This window comes from Heterocephalus glaber, unplaced genomic scaffold (assembly GCF_053883595.1).
Source record: "Heterocephalus glaber isolate CG9 unplaced genomic scaffold, H.glaber_assembly_v1.0 deba00001608, whole genome shotgun sequence".
In the NCBI taxonomy this organism is placed as follows: domain Eukaryota; kingdom Metazoa; phylum Chordata; class Mammalia; order Rodentia; family Bathyergidae; genus Heterocephalus; species Heterocephalus glaber.
Window position 1 is genome coordinate 20,877,817 of NW_028258379.1, and position 25,038 is coordinate 20,902,854.

The window sequence follows — 25,038 nt, forward strand, 5'->3', positions numbered from 1 at the left end:
GCTAGTACAAATTCCAACATAGTGCATATGGCTAAGTCACTACTAAACCGACCATCTCCAAACTTGAGACTCTCCCTATGCGTCTATGGGAAGAAATCACCACTTTGAACATAAATGCCTCCATGAGAAAAGGAGAATTCAATTAGGGTTGGATTAGACAAATGATAACTGCAAATACTACAGAAACAGCTGCTGGAGACAACCATGAAATTTTTGACACTAACAATGCACGGGAGTGAATCGCATAAGCTGCTAGCTAGCTGTTGAACACGTGTTTCAAGATACAACTTTTATACACTTTTTTTTTTTTTGGTACTGGGGATTGAACTCAGGTCCTTGCGCTCACGAGGTAGGCGACGGACCCACTGGGCTAAATCCCCAGCCCATTATACATGTTTTATTTGTTTTGCTAATACCATCAGAACTGAAGCTACTGACTCATTTCCCTATCAGGGAAATCAATCTAAAACAGATACTGGTACTTCTCAAAAGGTAGCATTTTAAAAGGGTGGTAGCAGCAGGCATTTGATATCTTTTTAAAGAATTTAAGCTGCAGGAAAAACATGTGACCAAGAGTATTATGATTATCCATTAGAGACTTTCATCAATATCTGTACCAATTTAGGTGACAATACAGCAAAATCCAAGGATTAGTGCTGACAATGTACATGTCATAAGGAATGATATGTGGTATCAATCCTTATAAAAGTCATTGTCTCAAAGAAACTGTTAAGAAGTGTCCAAAAGGTATCTAAATACTTCACATTAAATACAGAAGCGGCCCATCCAGATTATTTCCCATTATGTTATATATTTTTCAAAAAGTGTCAATCAAAGCCTAATTTGCATTTTGGCTTTGTCTTACACAGTTATCAGCTATTAAAAAAGCAATTTACATGTGTTTTTAATCACAGTCATTTGGCCAGATGAACAGTGCTTGTGTCAAAGCTGATAGCCAGCCTTCCATGTGTGACTAAGGACCCATGCGTAATTTGGTACGCCTCTAAACGTTTAGTGCTCCAATTTAACCAGAAAAGCTGTGAAATGCAGTTGTTTTGCAAACCACACTCCACTCCTTCCATCTTCCTCTCCAGGAAAATACGTTTCGTCAATTACCATTGAAAAACTCTAGGGCTGACTTGTAGATTTTATCCAGTGTCCAAGAGTCAGACTTGCTTTTGTTCAAGCCACTTCAAATAACTATGGAGATATTATCACCCCATAAAAGTATATTATGTTTTACTGCTAAGCAAGGGTGAGGAATCTGAATATCATGTGCAAGGCTCAAGAAGACGCTTAAGACAGTACATGCAGAGTAAAAATAGTTTCCTTCCATAGCCAGGTAATATAAAGCTGACAATTGTAATCCTGTTTTATGGGATGAAAACAGTCCCTTTACAATAAATTTCCTGAAAAGGAGAACAAATAGATAACTCTTCTGGTAGCATATTATAGTACACTGGCCAGTGCGTTTTGGGCAGCTAAACATAATCCTGTGAATCAAACTAATTCACTTGCTGAGTGTTCGTTTGCGGCATTCCTCTGTTGGGTCTTACAACCTTGTGGGGCTCCCTGTGGTCCACTCTGCCCAGAGCCTCGCTTGAAATTCTGCTGATATCCATCCCGCTGATGGCCAGAGTAGTGCTGAGGAGCACTGAACTGGGACTGTATAACTACTGTTTGGAGTGTTAGAGAATGAAGGGCGGTAGCCATCATATCCTCCTCTGAATCCATTGGCGGGGCCCTGGTATCCATTTATCAAGCCTCTAGAGCCACAAGAACCTCCACGGGATACACCACGACTATTATAATAAGGCTGACTGCTACGTGGAAATCCAGTGTTCTGCTAAGGAGGCTGCTGGTGGTTACCAGTCACTTGATGGGGCTGGTCCTGGGAACCATGGTAAGTGCCGACCACTGTTTGGAGCTGTTCTTGCTGGAACTCTGTCTGCTCCACTTGGTGAGACTGACTGGAAAAGCTCTGGTTATAACTGGACTGGCACTGGCTTTGCTGTTTTAAAGTTTCTGGTTCATTATCAGGAGGAACTGGAGCATTCATATTGAATACCATTTGCATGGATTAGAATGGAGCTGCATTTACATTGATTCCACTGCTATGTAAAGGTTTGCTCATCCCAGCCTGGAAAACCTGAGGCTGAGAAGCAGCAGGAAGGGATGAGGACACTGTGGTCTGGTCTGGTCTCTATTTAGATTGTTGCCTGAATCTGATCAATTGGTTCCTTTTGTGGCCGCTGCTCTGTGGCATGTGAAGGCTGGTACAATGGTTGAGATGCTGTGTATCCCTCACTCATGGACAAAACCAAAGGAACCTGTGTAGCTTCTGGTTGTACAGAAACTTGATTAGGCTGAGCAAGTCTAGATTCAGAATGAACAGGAGGGCAAAGCAGCTGGGGCATGTCCATGTTTTGTGTTGGATTCATAGGCTGTGCAGATACAATGGCAGGATCAAGAGTCTGGTTTTCAGAATCCAGCACTGAATCCTGAATGAAATTATAGGGCCCCTGAATTTGTGCCATAAGATCTTGTACTCACTGTCTTCTCACAAGGGGCTCTGCCTCAGCTACCAGAGTCATTGAGTGGGGCTCTGGTACTGAAGGAGATGCAGCCTGAGGTTGCTGCTGGAGTGAATTTACCACCTCAACGGTTTCCACTGTCCATTTATCTACCTGCTCCTTCTCACCACTGCTGAACTGGGTTTCTGCCATAAATTGTCTATTTACGTACTCCACTGATTCGACTTCACTTTGCTCAGTGTATTCTTCTGCTGGCTCAGGTTCAGCTTCAGAGACCTGGTCTTCCACTGTAGGCGCTGAGGCTGCCTCCTCTTCCTCACACAGACCATTCTGGTGGTTATGGGTGCTGTCAAAGTAGTTTGAAATACATGCTGAATGATTTCCTTTAGAGCCTTATAAGTTGTCCCACACACAGATTTTTCCTTCCCCTCCAGCAAGTCCCACAGGTGAATGGAGGCATGTTCATACTGCTCACTCAGCCTTAGGCTCATGCCCCGCTCGGGGTCCGCTAACTTGCAAAACTTGTCCAGCAGTGACAACTCCTCCTCCGACAGGATCGGTACTCAGCCAAGCCTTGTTTCAAGTCAGTTTTCACTTCATCATCTCCTAATTTTTCCAAAATATACTGTAGCTCAAGTACAGTTTTTAAACGTTTCTGTTCAGCTTCTTCTCTCATAAGCTGTTCCCGGCGTGCTGTCTTCTTTATTGTTTTCTGAATATCTTGACTTAATGCCATAAAACTCCTCTGTAACTCTTTTGCAAATTCCAAATTATTTGTGACTTCCTGGTACTGAGATACAGCATTCAGCTGGTCTTGATTAAGCCTCTCTCCTTTGTTCATTCGTTCTTGGTAATCACCAAACTTACCATTTTTCTTCTCCAGGTTCCGAAGTTTCTTTTCTGTTACCCCGAGGATCTGCTTCATGGCCTCGGTCTGGATCGTGCCAGTGCCCGATGCTAGGTGCCCTGGCCCCCGCCACCACCTCACTCCCAGAGGAACACAATGCCAGTGGTGGTGGTGGTCTGGACAACTTGCTGCCGCTTCCACTGTGGCTGGTGGCAGAGGGTATTTTTGAGACCCAGAGGAGAGAGAAGAAAAAGTGGAAGGACAAGAGCGGCGAGTCAGGAGATGAATGGGGCCAGACATAAGTATCAGTTTTTAAAAAAGAGATAGCTCATGAAGTCTTTTCCTATGCCAATGTCTTCAAGAGTTCTACCTAACTTATCTTCCAGCAAGTTTAGCGTTTCTGTCTTAATATTTAGATCTTTAATCCACTTCGATCTTAGTTTAGTGCATGGTGATAGATATGGGTCTAGTTTTAATCTTTGGCAGGTTGAAATCCAGTTTTTCCAGCACCATTTATTAAATAGGCTATCTTTCCTTCAGTGATGGTGGTTGGCTCCTTTGTCAAAGATGAGGTGGCTGAGTATGTCTGGAGTTGTTTCTGCATCTTCTAATCTATACCACTGATCTTCAGGTCTGTTCCTTTGCCAGTACCATGCTGATTTTATCACAGTAGCTTTGTAGTATAGTTTCAAGTTGGGGATTGTGATACCCCCAGCCATGTCTCTGTTGCTTAGAATTGCTTTTGCTATTCTAGGTCTCTTATGGTTCCAAATGAAGTTTTGGATTGTTTTCTCTAGTTCTGTGAAGTATATTGTTGGAATTTCAGTTGACATTGCATTGACTCTATATAGTAGTTTTGGAAGTATGGCCATTTTCACTATGTTGGTACTGCCTACCCAGGAGCAAGGGATGTCTTTCCATTTTCTTGTATCCTCTTTGATCTCTTTTTTCAAAGTGCTGTAGTTTTCAGTGTAGAGGTCTTTTGCTTTCTTTATTAGACTGATTCCTAGATATTTCATTTTTTTGGATGCTATTATAAAAGGAATTGTTTCCCTAATTTCTCTCTCAGTGAGCCTGTTATTTGTGTACAAGAAGGCTATTGTGTTTTGAGTGTTGACCTTGTATCCAGCTACTCTACTGAATCTGTCAATTAAGTCTAGAAGTCTTCTGGTGGAGTTTTTTGGGTCTTCTATGTAAAGTATCATATCATCAGCAAATAATGACAGTTTAACTTCTTCTTTTCCTATCTTTATTCCTTTTATTTCTTTCTCTTCTCTAATTGCTGTGGCTAATGTTTCCAGAAGTATATTGAAGAGGAGTGGTGATAGTGGGCATCCTTGTCTTGTTCCTGACTTTAGCATGAAAGTTTTCAGTTTTTGACCATTTAGTATGATGTTGGCTGTTGGTTTTTCATAGATAGCCTTAATGAGGTTAAGATAAAAACCTTCTATTCCAATTTTCTGTAGGGTTTTTATCATGAATGGGTGCTGGATTTTGTCGAATGCTTTTTCTGCATCTATTGAGATGATCATATGGTTTTTGAAAAGACTTCATGAACAAAACCTCAGCAGCACTGGAACTAGCAGAAAGAATCAACAACTGGGATCTCATCTTATTAAAAAGCTTCTGCACTGCAAAAAAAAACCACCAACAGAGCTAAGAGACAATCTACAATATGGGAAAAAAATTTTAGCAGCTGTACTTCAGACAAAGGACTATTATCTAGAATGTATAAAGAATTGAAAAAACTCAGACCCCCCAAATTCAAAGACCCAATTCAAAAATGGGCATCTGAAATGAACAGACATTTCTCACACAAAGAAGTAAAAGCAGCAAACAAATATATGAAAAAATATTCAACATCACTCGCTTTTGAGAGATGCACATGAAAACAACACTGAGATTCCACCTCACTCCACAAAGAATGGCTGCTATCAAGAATCAACCAATAACAAATTCTGGCGGGGGTGTGGAGAGAAAGGAACCCTTCTCCATTGTTGGTGGGAGTGCAGACTGGTGCAACCACTGTGGAACTCAGTATGGAGATACCTCAAAGAACTAGGACTAGAGGTCCCATTTGACCCAGCTATTCCCCTGCTGGGTATCTTCCCAAAAGAATTAAAAGAATCATACCACAGTGATATATGTGCACCCATGTTCATAGCGGCACAGTTTGTAATAGCTAAAGCTTGGAAGCAGCCCAAGTGCCCATCAACTGGAAACTGGATAAAGAAAATGTGGTTTTTTATAAAATGGAGTACTACTCAGCCATAAAGAACAAAAAACTAGAGTCATTTATAGCTAAATGAATGCATATTGAGGCCATACTCTAAAGTGAAATAAATAGGACACACATGTAAATACCAAATAGTTTCTCTAGTGTGAGAAACTGATAAACAAGAGTTAAAATGATTAAAATGAATAATTGATAATTTGAAATAGGAAAAGAGGTCCAAAGGTGAAGGAGTGAAGGGAGAGGAAGGGGAAAGGAAAAGAGGGAAAGGGAAAACAATGAGAAAAGAAAAAAAATGGAAATGAAATCTATGTAAATAGGGAAGGGCGGAGGGCGTGAAGGGTGCACAGGTAATAGGGAGAAAAATAAGAACCAAGATATATAATATACAGGTACAAACACCCAATGATAAATGTAAATGAATCGTATACCTAAAATGTACCAATAAAAGAACTAAAAAATTAAAAAAGAGATAGCTCAGTAGTATGAAACCATACAGTGATGCATTAATAATTCACTATAATGGAACTTTTTATTTATGTTATTATGATGAATAAATCATTTTTGCATTACATTAATGGAGGACAGTATGATATTTTGATATATGAGTGTATTTTGATATAAAAAACAGGTGACATATGGTCTGATTAAATCAAACCAATATTTCTATCACTTCACTTACCTGACTTTTTGTGATGATACATTTGAAATTCACTCTTAGTTATTTTTAAATATATATTAGTATTGACTATACTCACCCTGATTTGCAATAGATCTCACAACTAATCTTCCTTTCTAGCTAAAATCTGTACCTTTTGTTCAGTAACACCCCATTCTCTTCCTCTGCACTCTATCCAACCTATTAACCATCATTCTACTCTCTATTATATATTATATCTGTTTTTCAATTCCACATTTATGTGAGATCTTGCAATATTTTTCTTTCTGTGCCCGGTTTATTTCACTTAGCATGGTGTTCTCAAGATTCACCATGCTGTTCCAAATTATAGAATATCATTATTTTTAAGGCTTAATAATATTTCATCACATAAAGGCAAAGATAAAAAGAGATGCAGAGAAAGTGAGAAACTTGCATACTGTTGATGGAAATCTCAATTAGCACAGTCAATATGAAAAACGGGGGCTGGAGATTTAGCTCAGTGGTGCAGTCGCCTGCCTTGCAAGAGCAAGTTCCTGAATTCAATCCCCAGTACTAAAAAAGAAAAGAAAAGAAAGAAAAATGGTATAGAGGTTCCTCCAAAAAAAATAAATAAATAACTAAATGGAATTAATATGAGAAAATGAAAACATGTAAACAAAATCTTTGTAAATAGGAAGGGATGGAGGGGTTGAAGGGAGGGCAAAGGAATGGGGAAAAAATAAGAACCAAGAGAGATCATGTAAAGGTGCAAATTTTTAATGATGAATGTCATATTGTATACTTAAAATGTACCAATAAAATTAATTTTTTAAAAAATGAAAAATAGCACTATCATATAATCCAGCAATTCCTCAACTGGAATAAAATTGAAATTAATATGTCAGAGGGATATCTACATTCTCATGTTCATTGCAGCATTGTCTACAATAATGGAATTGAAACATGGAGATATAGTTAAGAAATTTTCTATCAAAAACAACACTACGGGGCTGGAGATTTAGCTCAGTGGTTCTGCTGCCTGCCTCACAAGCAGAAGGACTGAAGTTTCATCTCTGGTTCCAAAAAACCCAAAAAAGCAGAAAACAACACTACCTATCTATCCATTAGGCAAGAAGTATTTTGACAAAACTCTACTCATAATTTTTTCCTTCTTGTAACTAAATTTTCTTTTGTACCACAAGCACTAAAATTTGAGGATTAACCAAAAGAGGAGGAAATGTCCAAAGGACCTTCAAGTCTCTAGGGGGCTTTTCAAATTTCTCAGTAAGAGCCATATTAAGAAAATGAGGTAAAGTTTGAGAAAAACAAGACTGGTCTCATTTGTGCTTCTTTGTAACAAATTCCAGGTTTCATTTTTATTACATTTCACCTCAGTTCCTCTGATATGTGCAAAAGGCTTCTGGAATGATAGTGGGTAAATTTAAAAACTGTCAAAGTAGATATTAACAAAAGGGTTTATAGCTCTGTGGAAATACGGGACTCCTAGGATTTCTTATTCATAATCAGTAGAACTGCTTCACTCTTGTGCCCTCAGATATTTTTTCTAATTTCTCAGGGTTCCTTAAGCATTCTGACAGGAAAAGAACTAAGAAAAATATTAATAGCTTCAACAAATGTGGAGAAATAAGACACCCTTACCAATCAAGGCCAAGGTCCAGAGGAAAGAGGAGATGCCTGACATCATACCTGTTTTCACCATCTGTAGGCCCAACTCTGGTGAAAGGAAAAAGTGAGCACACATCTTTGGGACTCTTAAGTCTTCCTAGACATCCAAGCTGATACTTGACTTTATTTTAATTAGCACAGTTGAGCTACTAGTGAGAACAATACTTAGAAGAAGTCAAAGTATATTCTACTTCTTTAACTATTTGCCTATCCAGCCTATATGATAACAGGAAGTTCTTTCCAAAACCACTCACCCTACAACCATATCATATGTTACATCCGGAAGACACTCAAACTACCCCAACCCTCTCATCCTGTCCAAGCCCTAATACATTCTCTCCAACCTATTCCATTCATTAGACTCCCATCAAAGTCTCCTTTTTGGTGATGGCATTGGTACTTCTATGTCCTTCAGGCCAAAAAGGGAAAAGGAGTTGGTGGTGATTGATGCTGCACCTAGGATATGTTGAGAAAATTTTCAAGAATTATCATCTTACACCTGAAGAATGATAATCATCAAAGTCAAAGTATAACAGGTGTGGCTGTGGTGAGAAAAAAACAATTCTACACTGTTGGTGGGAATGTAAACTAGTATAGTCATTGAACAAATCAGCATGGAGATTCCTCAAGGAACTAAAATTAGAAATTCCACATGACCCAGCTATTTCCCTTCTAGGAATCTTCCCCAAAGAGTTTAAGACATTATACTATGGCAATATATGCACACCAATGTTTATAGCAGCACAATTCATAATAGCTAAGTCCTGGAAGCAGCCTTATAAACATTAATAGGCTAATGGATAAAGAAAATGTGATATCCATGCATAATGGAATACTACTTGGCTATAAAGTAGGACAAATTTGATATGTTTGTAGGAAAATGGCTACACCTGGAAAATAAAATGTTGAATGAAATAAATCAGACATACAAGCTTAAACACCATATGGTATCTTTCATTTGAGTAAGGAAAAGTACAATGAAAAATAAAGAATAAATAAAAGAAAACAAGGGGATAGACCTCTTGCAAATGGGAAGGAGTCCAAGAGACCAAGGGTGAGGGAGAAGGGGAAGAGAAGGGAAAATAAGATTTAAGATATGCCATGTACAAGTACTAAATATCCACAATGACTGTAAATATGATACACCATAAACATGAGCTAAGAATAATAATGGTGACGAGAATAAAAATGGGGATTTAGAGACAGAGAAGAAGGTAGGAAGGAGAAGGGGATTTAAAAAATGAAGCAGGCTGTTGGAGGCTTCCAGGCCACTGCAGAGGAGGCTTCTAGCCCACCGTACCACCGCTCCTAGCACAGGAGGTGAGCCACGCGGGTGCCAGCAGCGCACACACACACACACACACACACACACACACGTCAAAATGAGAAGACATGTAAACAAGTCTCAAAACCAGACTTCCAGATCACCTACAGTAACCTCAAAGTGAAACAAGATGGAACACTCTGATACTCAACCATCTGGACTCCCTGAATTGGCAACAAAAGAGGATCTGGAAAAAATGAAATAAGAAATAATTTCTCAGGTAACAGCAGAGATTGTGCTCATAGTGCAAGACATGATTACTAAGTCTAGAGAGGAGCTCAGGAACATGATGGAATCCCAACATAGGAAACAAATGGAATCCATAAAACAGATGCAAATACATTTTCAGGAGATTAAAAACTCCATTGAAAGTCAACACAGCAGAATGAGCCAATGTGAGGACAGAATTTCAGATATGGAAGATACAATTGCAATTAGTGATGAGGAAAAGAATAATTGCTTTTAAATTGTAAGGGAACATGAGAAATCAATCCAGCAGCTGCTAGATGATGCAAAGAAGACTAACATAAGACTGACTGAAGTCAATGAAAAAAGAGGAGAGAGTCCAGATGACATAAAAAAAAACTGTTCACAGAAGTGATGTCAGAAAACTTCTCAAGCAGGGGAAAAGAACTTGACACACAAATAAGTGAGGCATAATGGACTCCAACTAGCCTTGATCAAAAAAAAATTTACACATAGGCATATAATTGTTAAGATTCCAGAAACCCAACAGAAGAACAAAGTTCTACAAACAGTTAGAGAAAAGAAACAAATCACATACAAAGGAAAGCCCATCAGAATCTCAGCAGACTTCTCAGTGCAAACCCTCAAGGCAAGAAGAACTTGGAGTGATGTATTTCAAGCCCTAAAGGAAAACAGCCTCCAACCCAGATTGATGTACCCTGAAAAACTATCTTTCAAAATGGATGGAGAAATAAGATACTTTAATGACAAAGCGCACCTTAGGAACTTCATGAATACCAAACCAGCACTCCAAACCATTTTAGACAATATCCTAGGAAAAGAAAATAAGGATCACAACCTCAGGAAGCACAGCAGAGTAAATCCACTGGGCATGACAAGAAATTGAAAGCAAAGGGGGAGAATTCAACAAAAAGAAAAAGTCATGACAATGATAAATCAATACATATCAATTATAACCATCAATATTAATGATCTCAATTCACCAATCAAAAGAAGTAGACTGGCAGAATGGGTCAAGAAGCAAGATCCAACAATATGCTACATACAACCACACACTTAATTCAAAAAGAAATTAATAGACTGAATGTTAAAGGGTGGAAAACAATACTCCATGTGACTGGAACCAAAAAAAAAAAAGCAGGAGTAGCTATCCTCTTTGCAGATCAAGTGGATTTCAAACCAACATTGATTAAGAGAGACAAAGAAGGACACTACAACCTTGTAAAGGGAAAAATCCAACAGGAAGAGATGACAATCATAAATATATATGCATGAAATACTGGTGCCCCCAACTATATAAAACAAATACTAATGGACATGAAAAGTAATATATGCACTAATACAATAGTAGTGGGGGACCTCAATACCCTGCTGTCACAAATAGATAGATCAACCAGACAAAAAATAAATAGAAAGCAAACTCTTGAACAAATGAACTTAACAGATGTTTACAGAGTGTTCCACCCCACAAAAATCTGAATACACATTCTTTTCAGCTGCACATGGGTCGTACTCCAAAATACACCCCATACTGGTTCATAGAACATGTTTAAGTAAGTGCAAAGCAGTTGAAGTTATCCCTTGTATATTATCAGACCATAATGTCATGAAATTGGAGATCAAAAGCAAAAGAAACCGCAAAAACTTCATAAACACATGGAAATTGAACAACACACCTCTGAATAACTAATGAGTCAGAGAGGAAATTAAAGAAATCAGACAGTTCTTTCAATTAAATGACAATGACAGTACCACATGTCAGAATCTATGGGACACAATGAAACCAGTCTTACGAGGGAAATTCATAGCAGTGAATACACATATTAGGAAAACAGAGCAAGCCCAAATAACCAACCTGATGCTGCACCTCAAGCTTCTAGAAAAAGAAGAGCAGGACAAACCCAAAGCTCATACAAGGGAAGGAATTATAAAGATCAGAGCAGAAATCAGTTCGATGGAGACTAACAGAATGATACAAAAAAAAATCAATGAAACCAAGAGTTGGTTCTTCAAAAGAATAAACAAAATTGACAAACCCTTAGCCAACCTTGTCAGAAAAAGGAAAGAAAAGGTCCAAATCCAGGCAATTAGGAAAGAAAAGGGTGAAATCACAACAGACCCAGCAGAAATCCAGAGAATCATCAATACCTACTTCCAGAACCTATATGCCAATAAAATGGAAAACACAGAAGAAATGAACAGATTCCTAGACATGTATGAATTACCAAAGTTGAATAAAGAAGACCTAAAAATTCTAAACAACCCCATATCAATCAATGAAATTGAAAGTGTAATTAAAAACTCAACAACTAAGAAAATCCTGGGTCTTGATGGTTTCATTGCTGAATTCTACAAGACATTTAGAGAGGATCTACTGCCACTACTCTTTAAACTCTTCAGTGAAATTGAAAGGGGAGCAATACTCCTGAATTCATTGCTGGAAGCAAGCATCACCTTGATCCCCAAAGCAAAGAAAGACCCAACTGAAAAAGAGAACTACAGGCCAATCTCACTAATGAACATAGATGCAAAAATCCTTAATAAGATAATGGCAAATAGAATGCAGAAGTTCATCAAGAAGATCATACACCCTGATCAAATGGGATTCATCCCATGGATGCAGGGATGGTTCAACATATGCAAATCAATAAATGTAATACACTATATCAACAGAGCCAAGGACAAAAACCACATGATCATCTCAATACATGCAGAAAAAGCATTTGATAAAATCCAACATGTATTTATGATTAAAAACCCTACAAAAGGTCTGGGGATTTAGCTCAGTGGTTTCACCACCTGATGCACAAGCGCAAGCACCTGAGTTTGATCCCTGGTACCAAAAAAATAAAAATAAACCTACAAAAAATTGCAATAGACAGTCTCTACCTCAATCTGATAAAGCCATCTATGAAAAACCAACAGCCAATATCATACTGAATGGTCAAAAACTGAAACCCTTCATACTAAAATCAGGAACAAGACAAGGATGTCCACTATCACCACTCCTGTTCAATATAGTTTTGGAAACATCAGCCATGGCAATTAGACAAGAGAAAGAAATAAAAGGAATAAAGATAGGAAATGAAGAAGTCAAATTGTCATTATTTGCAGATGACATGATACTCTATATAGAAGACCCCAAGAACTCCACCAAAAGTGTTCTAGACTTAATAACCAAATTCAGTCGAGTAGCTGGATACAAGGTCAACACACAAAAATTAACAGCTTTCCTCTACACGAACAACAGACTCACTGAGACAGAAATAGGGCAAACAATTCCTTTCACAATAACATCAAAAGCCTGAAATACCTGGAAATCAACCTAATGAAAGAAACCAAAAATCTCTTCTCTGAAAACTATAGCACTTTGAAAAGAGAGATTGAAGATGATATCAGAAAATGGAAAGACATCCCCTGCTCCTGGGTAGGAAGGATTAATATAGTGAAAATGGTCATACTTCCAAAACTGCTATATAGATCCAATGCAATCCCAATTGAAATCCCAGAAGCATACTTCACAGACCTTGAGAAATCAGTCCAAAAATTCATTTGGAACAAGAAGAGACCCAGAATAGCAAAAGCAATTCTAGGTAACAGAGACATGACAAGGAGTATCACAATCCCCAACTTGAAACTATACTACAAAGCTATGGTGATAAAAACAGCATGGGACTGGCAAAGAAACAGACCTGAGGACCAGTGGAACAGATTAGAAGATGCAGAAACAACTCCAGACACACTCACCCATCTCATCTTTGACAAAGGAGCCAAACACCCTCACTGGAGGAAAGATAGCCTATTTAATAAATGGTGCTGGAAAAATTGGGTTTCAACTTGCCAAAGATTAAAACTAGACCTATATCTTTCACCATGCACTAAACTAAAATCAAAATGGATTAAAGATTTAAATATTAAAATAGAAATTGTGAACTGGCTGGAAGAGAGTTTAGGAAGAACTCTTGAAGACATTGGTGTAGGAAAAGATTTTATGAACAAAACCTCAGTTGCCCGTGAACTAGCACAAACAATCAACAAGTGGGATCTCTTCTTATTAAAAAGCTTCTGCACAGCAAGAGAAACCACCAGCAATGTGAAGAGACAACCCACAATGTGGGAAAAAATTTTCATCTGCTGTTCCTCAGACTAAGGTCTACTCTCTAGAATCTATAAAGAACTTTAAAAAACAGACTTCCCAAATTTAAAGACCCAATCCAAAAATGGGCATCTGAAATGAACAGACATTTCTCAGACAAAGAAGTAGAAATAGCAAATAAACACATGAAAAAATGTTCAACATCACTGGTCATTCGAAAGATGTAAATGAAAACAACACTGAGATTCCACCTCACTCCAGAAAGAATGGCTGCTATCATGAAATCAACCAATAACAAATGCTGGCAGGGCTGCAGGAAAAGAGGAACCCTGCTCCACTGCTGATGACAGTGTAGACTGGTGCAAGCACTGTGGAAATCAGTATGGAGATACCTCAAAGAACTAGGACTGGAAGTCCCATTTGATCCAGCTGTTCCCCTGCTGGGGATCTTCCCCAAAGAATTAAAAAAATCATACCACAGTGATATATGTGCACTCATGTTCATAGCAGCACAATTTGTAATAGCTAAAACTTGGAAGCACCCCAAATGCCCATCTGAATAAAGAAAATATGTTTTTTTTAATAAATGGAGTACTACTCAGCCATAAAGAATGAGAAACTAGAGACATTTATTGCTAAATGGATGCACATTGAGGTGATGCTCTTAAGTGAAATAAACAGGATACACATGTGTAAATACTGAATAGTTTCTCTAGTGTGATAAACTGAAAGTGTAAATAAGGACTAAATAGTATAATAGATAATGTGAAATAGGAAGAAAACAGGCAAAGGGGAAGGGGCAGTGGGAGGGGTGGGGAAAAGGAAAGAAGGGAATGGAATTAATAGGAGAAAATGAAAAAATGGAAACAAAGTCTTTGTACTAGGGAGAGATGGAGGGGTTGAAGGGAGGGCAGGGGAATGGGGAAAAGTAAGAACCAAGAGAGATTATGTAAAGGTGCAAATTTCCAATGAAGAATGTCATTATATTGTATACCTAAAATATACCAATAAAATAAAATTTACAAAAAAGAAATTAGGAAAATAATTCCATTCATGATAGCATCAAAAAGTAAGACTTAGGAATTAGCTTGTTGTGGTTTGTTTGCTTCCTTGCTTTTGGTACTGGGGATCAAACTTGGGACCTTATGCTTGCAAGGCAGGTACCAGAACCACTGAGCTAAATCCCCAGCCCAATTAGCTTAATCAAGGAAGTGGAAGACCTCTACAATGAAAACTACAATATTTTGAAAAAGGAGATAGAGGACATCAGCAAAATGGAAAGATATCCCATTCCTGGATGGACAAAACCAGTATAGTCAAAATAGCTATACTTCCAAAACTGATATACTGATTGTCTTACTTTCTCATTACTGGGATAAAATACCTGACACCTACAAGTGAAAGGAAGAAAGGTTTATTTTATCTCACAGTCTGTAGAGGTTTCATTCCATAATTGGCTGGCTCCAAGGCAGGGTGGTATGGCAGAGGGGGATGGCAAAAGAGAAACAGAGCATGGAAGCACAGGTAGGAAGCAGCACATGGCCAGGCTTCTAGATTTTTATCCTATCCAGGCTGCAAGCCTGTTGGATGATGTCACCCACACTGAGGATGAACCTCCCCATTACCATACCCAGAAGTATGCTAAACCAATGAGTGAACTAATTTAGTTTCATTTCCACAGGAAAAAGAGGGAGTGAAAGATGGCTGGGAGCAATAAAGCAAGCTTAAAGATGTGTATTGTCTCATTTTGTTCCCTCACCCTCCTGTTCCTTGCTATAAAATATCCACATGTACAAAGGAAGACAGTGATTTGAGGCAAATGAGGCCCTCCATCTCCTTGGAGCTAGCTTTGAATAAATCCTTTTTCTTTTCTCCAAAATAAACAGCTTCCTTGGTTTGGTCAGTGGTGAGAAAACAAACCTGAGCTATGGACCTGTTTGGTAACATTTCTTCATTGATAACCTGCTGTAGTCAGGGTTTACAAGGGAACAGATTTAATATAGGACACATAATTTATAGGATTATTTTCTGATATTCACCCAGAAAGTCAAATCCAGAGGAGTACAAGAGATTTGTCCACACACTAGAGACCCAAAGCATTCAGCTTCAGGATCCCACAGCAATGTTCCACACAAGTCCAGTCAAAGGTCTAAAGCCCATGACAATGTCCTCCACGAGTCCAGCCAGAGGCCTAGAGCCCACAGCAATATCTCATGCAAGTCTGTATCAAGGATCTGAACTGCGAAGGCCCATGGGCCAGTGATGAAAGCTAGAAACCTGCACCAGCAGGGTGAAGGATTTGTGCCACCAGGCTGAGGGATCTGCACTGGAGCCAGGAATCAACACTCAATGCAAAGACCAGAGCTCCCCTGAAGAAAACAGCAGCCAGTGACCCTGAAGACCTGAGCTCCTCCAAGTTTGTATCAGGAAAACCAGGCAAGTTTCTCCAGGAAAATCAACAGCATGCAATCTTCCCCTCCAGTTCTCCTTTTATGCCATTGGCAACAATTCTCAGGTGGGTCTTCCACACCCAGAACAATGCTAACTCAGTTCAGCTGGGTGTTCCAAGTTGACCATTAGTTAATCCACCATATACCCTTTCTTCCCTTTGCTAACAAGACACCACACTCTCCTGGCTTTCCAGTGCCCTCACTAACTGCCCCTTTACAATCTTGTGTTGCTCTCTTCTCTTTGAAAGTACCTTAGAGTTCAATCTTTGGTTCTTTTGTCTTTCCTGCTAACATTTATTGTTTAAGCGATCTCATGGAATCACAAGATGTTGACTACTATCTATATGGAATGCTTCTTAAAAGTGTATATCAGGATCAGATTGCTCTCTAAACTCCAGACTTGCGTATCCATCTGCTTTCTCATCATCTCCACTTTGACATGTAAAGACCACAAAGTCAACATGTCTGAAACTAAACTCCTGATCTTTATCCCCAAACCCACTTCCTCTAAACCTTCCTCATCTCAGTTAATGAAATTACATACTTCAAGGTGCTCAGACTCAAATTTTGTAATCTTCCTTGATTCTTCTGTCAAACTCCACATCCACACCACATGGCTTTGCCTTCAAAGTTTGTTTAGAGAATGACCACTTCTTATATACTCACTGCTAATATTCTGGTCTACATTGTCATCATTTCTCTTCTTTGGATTATTAAATGGTCTCCATTGTTCTCTTGCCTCCTACACAATTTATTCAAGAGTTGACAAACTACTCCCCAGTGGCCAAATTGGGCCCACTACTTGTTTCTATATATTGTAAGACCTTAAGATAGCTTTTTATTTTTAAATTGTGGGAGGAAATTGAAGGACCCTAGTTAGCAAGACAGACTCCATAGTGCTGCTGAAAGACCCACCTGCCTGCCCTTTAGATGAACTCAAAAGGAGGAAGCTTAGAAACCTCCTCCCCTTAGAGAGTTTCTTAGAAACAACAATTAATCAACTATTGTTTTACAAATGTTCTAACAGCAGGACGTTCCACTTCTGTACCTTTCACTTGCTTTGCTAGTTCTATCCCATAGGGGGCCCTAGAAACTGTTGGCTTCAAAAGTGTATAAAATATGTTTTTTGTTTTTTGTTTTCCCCATTAAGTTTATTGGTACATTTTTGGTATAAAATACAGTTACATTCATCATTGGGATCTTGCACCTTTACATGAGTATCTTCGGTCTTATTTTTTTCCCCTTCCCTTGCCCTCCCTTCACCCCCTCCACCCTTCCCTATTTGCAAAGACCTTGTTCCCATTTTTTTTCCTCTTTTCATAATTTTTCCTTTCCCTTTTTTCCCTTCCCCTACCCCTCCCAATTCCCCTGGTCTTATTAGACCTTTTCTTCCTGTTATATAATATCAGTTATACATTTCTTAAACTACAATATTAAGATCTAGGAGACATTACCACAGATTTTACAGAATTTAAAAGGATATAGAAAGCATGTTTCAAGAATATTTTTTGAAATAAATCTGACAACTTCTAAGAAGTACCTTGGAAGACAAATTAATGAAACTAACTCTGGAGGAAATATAAAATTTGAATAGCACCTATTAAAGAAAGTATATTCCTAGCTTGAAAACCTACCTATATGACAACATCAGGCTCATATACATTTTAACTGATAAATTATATCAAACAATTAAAGCAGAAAAAAGAAGGAACACTTCTCCCCTCATTTTAGGAACTCAACATTGTGCTAATCCTAAAACTGGATAAAGATAATACAAGAAAAAAGTATGAACATAGATAGAAATTTGTTTAACAAAACAAACTATTGGAAGTCAGAACTGGCAGGATGTAGAAAGTGGTTTTGTTATAGGGATGGGAATGTTGGTTCAGCATTGGAAGACCCACCCCCAAAAGTCATCATTTAAACAGAAGAAAGGAAAAAGACATATGAACCTGTCACTAGTTGGAGAAAAAGTATTGGACTAAATTCTACAGCTGTTCACGGTAAAAGCTATCAGGAGCCTAGAAGTAGAACAGAAACTTCTCAACAGATTAAAGACATGTACTCCATACTTCCAGTGAGAATGCCTTATATAAATGGAGAAAATACAATGGTTTCTCCTTAAGGTGGGGAACAAGGGCAAATATGCTTACTCTTTATCTGTCCATTAAACTTTGAGACCTAGTCCCCACCAAAATAGTCTTGCAATAAAATGACACAACTAGGATAGGATTGGCAGGGCAGAAGCAAAATCTTTATATGTAGATGAAATGATCACCTAGAGAGAAAATACTAAGAAATCTCTAGGAGCCCCTAGAACTTGTACTTGAATTTAGCAGGATTAGAAAACACAAGGTATATATAAAAATTCAGGTCTGTGTATACTTGCCATAAATGAAGAATGAGACATTGAAATTTAAAAGTTATGTAGGAGTACAAAGGACCTAGAAAAGTTAAAAACAAAAACAAAAACAGTGTTGGAGGACATTTAGTATCTAATTTTAAGAGTTCTTGTAAAGCTACAGTAATCAAGGCAGTGTTGGTGTAAGGAAAGACATATAGATCATTTGAATAAAACAGAGAACCTAGAAATAGAACCACACATATATGGTCCACTGAGTTTTGAAAGATTATTTAACATTAGCATTTTATAGACTATAAACTCAATTCAAGAGCCAAGGAAGAGATAGTGTTTGCAGCAAATGGCACTAGAACACCTGGTATCCATACATAAAAAATTAACCTCAACCCTTTTTTTCCATACATGAAAATAACTTGAAGAGATCTATGAACCTAAGTAAGAAAGCCTAAAACTATAAAACTTTAAGAAGAAAGTATAAGGGAAAATATTTATGAATTCAGGGTAGGCAAGAACTACCTAGGATACAAAAAACATGATGTATAAAAGAAAACAATTGATAAATGAGATTCCATCAAAATTTAGAACTTTAAATGACATCATTAAAATGAAAAGTAGTCCTTAAACAGACCATATTTACAATACATATAACCTATGACCAGAATATATAAAGAATCCTTAGAGCTCATTAATAGACAACCCAATTAAAATGTAGACATAAGAAGATGATAAATAGCCAGTATAGCACAAGGAATGGTGTGCAACTCTAGAATCAGAAAAATACTAAACAGTACAATAATAAGATTGAATTATACACTCATTAGGGAGATGAAAGTTTTCAAAGGCTTGTCATGACTTTTTCTTTTTGTTGGATTCTCCCCCTTTGCATTTAATTTGTCATGCCCAATGGTTTTATTCTGCTGGGTTTCCTGGGATTGTGATCCTCATTGTCTTTTCCTAGGGTATTGTCTAAAATTTTTGGAGTGCCGGTTTGGTATTCATGAGGTTCCTGAGGTGCTCTTTGTCATGAAAGTATCTTATTTCTCCACCAATTTTGAAAGATAGTTTTACAGGGTACATCAATCTGGGTTGGAGGCTGTTTTCCTTTAGGGCTTGACATACATCACTCCAAGCTCTTCTTGCCTTGAAGGTTTGCATTGAGAAGTCTGCTGTGATTCTGATGGACTTTCCTTTGTATGTGATTTGTTTCTTTTCTCTCACTGCTTGTAGAATTTTGTTCTTCTGTTGGATTTCTGGAATCCTAACTATTATATGCCTATGTGTAGATTTTTTTTGATTAAGGCTAGCTGGAGTCCTATATGCCTCACTTATCTGTATGTCAAGTTCTTTTCCCCTCCTTGGGAAGTTTTCTGCCATCACTTCTGTGAAAAGATTTTTTACGTCATCTGCACTCTCTCCTCTTTCTTCATTGACTCCCATCAGTCTTTTTTTTTTTTTTTTTTTGGTACGAGGGTTCAAACTGGGGTTCTTGTACTTGCACAGCAGGCGGCGAAACCACTGAGCCAAATCCCCGGCCCTCCAATCAGTCTTATGTTATTCTTCTTTGCATCATCTAGCAGCTGCTGGATTGATTTCTCATGTTCCCTTATAATTTTAAAGCAATTATTCTTTTCCTCGTCACTAATTGCAATCTTATTTTCTATATGTGAAATTCTATCCTCACATTGGTTCATTCTGCTGTGCAGACTTTCGATGGAGTTTTTAATCTCTTGGAAATCTGTTTGTATCTGTTTTATGGATTCCATTTGTTTCCTATGTTGGGATTCCATCATGTTCCTCAGATCCTCTATTTTTTTTACCTGTGTCCTCTCTACATTTATTAATCATGTCTTGCACCATGAGAAAAATCTTTGCTATTATCTGAGTAATTATTTCTGATTTCATTTTTCCCAGATCCTCTTTTGTTGCCAGTTCAGAGAGTCCATGTGGTTGAGTATCAGGTTGTTCCATCTCGTTTCCCTTTGGGGTTGCTGTAGGTGATCCAGCAGTCTGTTTTTGAGACTTGTTTGTGTGTCTTCTCATTTCCACAAGAAGGGGTATTTCTGGTGCCCATGCGGCTCACCTTCTCTGCCCTAGGAGCTTGGGATAGCAGTGGGGGAGCTTCCTTCTGGGTTCTGGGACTGGCTCAGCTTCTCTGCCCTAGGAGCTTGAGATGGCAGTGGGGGAGCTTCCTTCCGGGTGCTGGGACTGGCTCACTTTCTCTGCCCTAGGAGCCTGGGATGGCAGCAGGGGAGCTTCCTTTGGGCCCTGGGACCAGCTGAGCTTCTCTGCCCTAGGAGCCTGGGATGGAGGTGGGGAGTTTCCTGGGTGTACAAAATACGTTAATCTCCCCCCAGTTGGGACTCAAGTCCAATGCTCAGCTCGGGTCCTGGCCAGTAATAAACTCCTATGTGGATTTAATATTGGTCTCTGGTTGGTTCTCTCTCACTGGGTGTAACATTCTTGGAGGCCCCAGCAAGATAGCCAGCTGCTATAGAGCTTATTATCTTAGAGCCTTTGTTTCTTTTTAGGAGAGACCAGGATCGGACATCGGTGGTGTTTGGCCCCTCTGGACACTGGTCTGCAGAAGGAGAGGCCACCCTGATGGTATTCCAGGGCTCTCGGTAGGCCGGTCCCAGTCGAGCCCTATCGCTGATCAACCGACCTGCAGGAGTTTATCGGGAAAGCCTCTAGAGGTAAGAATTGAATGATTCTTAGTGCACTGTGGGTAGGTAAGAGGAAGCTGGATGTGGCACAGGTTACCTTACCTAGAATCTCTTTGTGATGGCAAGCAGACTCATCTGGGTTGGAGTCCTCAGAAGAGCAATTCCCTGGGCGGGGTCGGAATCCATTCAGGCCCAGAGCTTTTACTTGGCCAAAGTTTGTCTTTGTCTGTTTATTGTTGTCTGTCTGCTTGCTCTGTGTGCCTTTTGTGTTTTCATAGGCTAAAATTATGGGTTCCTCACAGTCCACAGAAAGAACCCCACTTGATTGTGTTTTGAATAACTTCAAAAAAATTTATTCCACAGACATAGAAGATAAATACGACATGAAATTTTCCGAAGGCAAATTGTGAACTCTGTGTCAATCAGAATGGCCAAGTTTTGAAGTCAGTTGGCCCCCAGTGGAAATTTATTCTGTGCACATTGCTCGCAAGGTTTGAAATGTGGTCACGGGAGTTGGGGCCCTACAGGTCCCGATCGACCTTTGGCACTCGATCGGGACAGGACTATGGTCCATCAGCCCTGTCTTCCTCCTCCCTTTTTCCTTTAAAACAGACAGAGCCCAGGGGAGGATTGATTTATGTCCCTTTTACAACTAGTGATCTTTACAATTGGAAACATCAAAATCCCCCCTTCTCTAAAAAACCTCAGGCATGAATCCCTTCTTGATTCTGTTTTTCATACCCATCAGCCAACCTGAGATGATTGCCAGCAGCTTTTACAGATCCTGTTCACAACTGAGGAATGGGACCGCATTTATCAACAGGCAGTCAACGAGGCCCTGGGGCCAAACCCCGGTGTCACTCCCAGAACTCCGGGGCATTCAGCCAAGGCTGAAACAGTAGTTCTGTCGTGACACCCTAAATGGGACCCCAATGATGATGATGGTAAGAGGAGGCTGGGGACCTACTGCCAGCACTTATTAGGGGGACTCTGGGCAGCAGCCAGAAAGCCCACTAATTTGAGTAAGGTAAGTGAGGTTTGCCAGGGAAAAAAAACGGAGTCTCTGGCTGCATTTTTGGAGAGAATCTCGGAAGCCTATAGAGTTTTCACTCCTGTTGACCCAGAGGCTCCCGAAAATACAGCAGCTTTAAATCTGGCCTTTGTTTCCCAGTAGGCCCCAGACATTAGAAAAAAAATTACAGAAATTGGAGGGATTTGAGGGAAAGAATAAAACTGAACTCCTGAACATAGCCCAGAAAGTTTATGATAACCGTGATACCCCCCGAGGATGTCCTAGCCAAGAAACTGGGGAAAGTCACTATTGCTGCACTCCAGACACAAGAGACAGTCCCTCCAGACAGAAAAAGAGAAAGCTGCCTTTTTGGCTTTAAAGAAAGCCTTAGTGTCAGCACCAGCCCTGGCCCTACCTGATGTCACCAAGCCCTTTTGGTTGTCTGTGGCTAAATGAGGGGGCATAGCCAAAAAAGTGCTAGCTTAGACATTAGGGCCTTAAAACAGACCTGTGGCCTACTGTCTAAAAGACTTGATCCTGTGGCAAGTGGATGGTCTACCTGTTTGAGGGCAGTTGCAGCCACTGCCCTCCTGGTCAAGGAGGCGGATAAGCTCAGCCTGGGACAGGACCTGGTCATCACCACACCCCATGTGGTGGAAACATTGCTGAGAGGAGCCCCACAATGATGGCTCTCCAATGCTCACCTGACTCAGTACCAGGCTCTGTTGCTGGATGCTCCATGCATCAAATTCACCTGACAAATGACCTTCAATCTGGCCACCTTATTCCCAGACTCCGACTCATACACATGCCCCTCCATGACTGTCTGGACACTCTGACAACTTCCACCACCAACTGCCCAGATCTGACTGATGTTCCCCTGTAAAGCCCAGATGAGACCTTCTTCACTGATGGAAACAGCTTCATGAAAGACAGTCAGGTATGCGGGGGCAGCCGTAGTCAGTCCAGGAAAACAGGTACACTGGACACAGGCATTAAGCCAAACGACTTCAATGCAGAGGGCTGAACTAATAGCCTTAACTCAAGCCCTGTTAGGTTGAGACAAGGCTGTAAACATCTACACTGACAGCCCATATGCATTCGCCACTGTCCATGTGGATGGCGACATCTACAGACAGAGAGGGCTATTGACATCAAAAGGGAAAACTATCAAAAAAAAATTTTGGGCCTTATTAGAGACAATTTGGGAACCCAGGGCATTGGCCATTATTCATTACAAAAGCCACCAAAAAAGAGACAGCTTCAAGGCCTGCAGTAACTGAGAGGCCGATGATGCTGCCCGACAAGTGGCCAGAGAACCAGTGGGGCCAATAGACATTCTGCCCATCTGACCCTTTGGCTACCTACCAGAAAAGCCCACATACACACCCCCCCAAAAAAAACCAAAAATGAGGGGGTACAAAACTGGACTCAGGCTGGTGGAAAGGGACAAACAAATTTGTCTCCCCTGAGCCCTGGGGTGACTTGTTCATCAGTTACATGACTTAACTCACCTGGGAGAATCAAAGTTAAAAAGACTAATGAGCTCTAAGTTTTCAATCCCAGGACTGACCTCTATGGTCCAGGACATCAGTTCCAGGTGTCAGGTGTGTTCACAGTTAAACTCCAAGGTGAGACCAAGGAGCAAAGGTAATCGACTACAGGGAAGAGACCCAGGGGAACCCTGGGAACTGGATTTCACTGAAATAAAATCCAGCTATAGGTTCAAATATTTACTGGTATTGGTTGACACCTACTCAGGTTGGGTAAAAGCTTTCCCCACTCGTGGAAAATCAGCCAACATAGTAACTAAGGTTTTGCTCCAGGAGATAGTTCCCTGATTTGACATCCCTCGTTACCTAGGGTCTGACAATGGGCGGGCCTTCACAGCACAGATATCCAAATTGTTGACAAGGGCACTACATATTGATTGGAAGTTACCCTGTGCCTATCACCCACAAAGTTCAGGGCAAGTAAAAAGGATAGCTAGGACCCTGAAAGAAACCCTGACTAAATATGTTCTAGAAACTGGTGGTAGGTGGCCCGATCTGCTTCCTCTAGCCTTGTTAAGAGTTAGATGTACCCCATATGTGACAAGTTCACCCCTTTTGAAATCCTGTATGGGAGGCCACCGCCACTCCTCCCTAAGTTAAACCTTGAAGAGATAACAGAGAGTTCTTGTGTCTCTTTACTTCAGTCTCTTCAAACCTTACAGATTCTTCAGAGTGAGATCCAGGCTACAAAACAACAGGCTCGAGAAAAAATCTTTGTGACATTCCAGCCCCACGGTTTCAAGCCAGGAGACCTGGTCCTGATATGCTTGGTTTGCTTGCACTGAGGACTTGACTAAATACATTCCCAAATCAGTCTTGGCTACCCAATCTGCCACTTTATTTTGTGTCACCATGTATGTTGTTCCACAAGTCTTGTATTACAATAAAAAAGGGGGCCGTGAACACCTGGGATTAACCACTGAACACTATAGGAGTAAATGGGCTGCCCCTGTTTTAGTGCCCATTCTGGTGGGACTAGGAATAGCCAGGTCAGTGGCTATTAGAACTTCCTCCCTGATCCTTCAGGACACAAATTTTAAAGCCCCAAGCCACCAAGTAGCCAGAGATTTGGGTCACTTGAAAGACTCGATCTCTAGGTTAAAAAACCAGGTTGATTCCCTAGCTAAAATGGTCCTGCAAAATCAAAGGGGACTTGACCTCCTGTTCATAAAACAAGGAGGGTTATGTGTAGCCCTAGAAAAAAAAAACCTGTTGCTTCTATGCTAATCAGTCTGGTGTCATTAGTGATACCTTAGCTATGGTCAGGGAAAATTTAAAGACTAAATATGCTCAACAAAAGGATCAAAATTGGTTTCAAAAACTATTTGACTGGTCCCCATGGTTAACTACCCTAGTTTCTGCTGTAGCAGGCCCCTTAGTTATCTTACTTCTGCTTTTGCTCGTGGGACCTTACATTATAATTGCTCTGAC

At 39.9% G+C, this 25,038-nt stretch overlaps 1 pseudogene; it reads right to left on the minus strand.

Moving 5' to 3' along the window:
- Nucleotides 1–1,505: 1,505 nt before the first annotated feature.
- On the minus strand, nt 1,506–3,390 carry LOC101696548 (caprin-1 pseudogene; annotated as a pseudogene).
- Between the last annotated feature and the right edge of the window lie 21,648 nt (nt 3,391–25,038).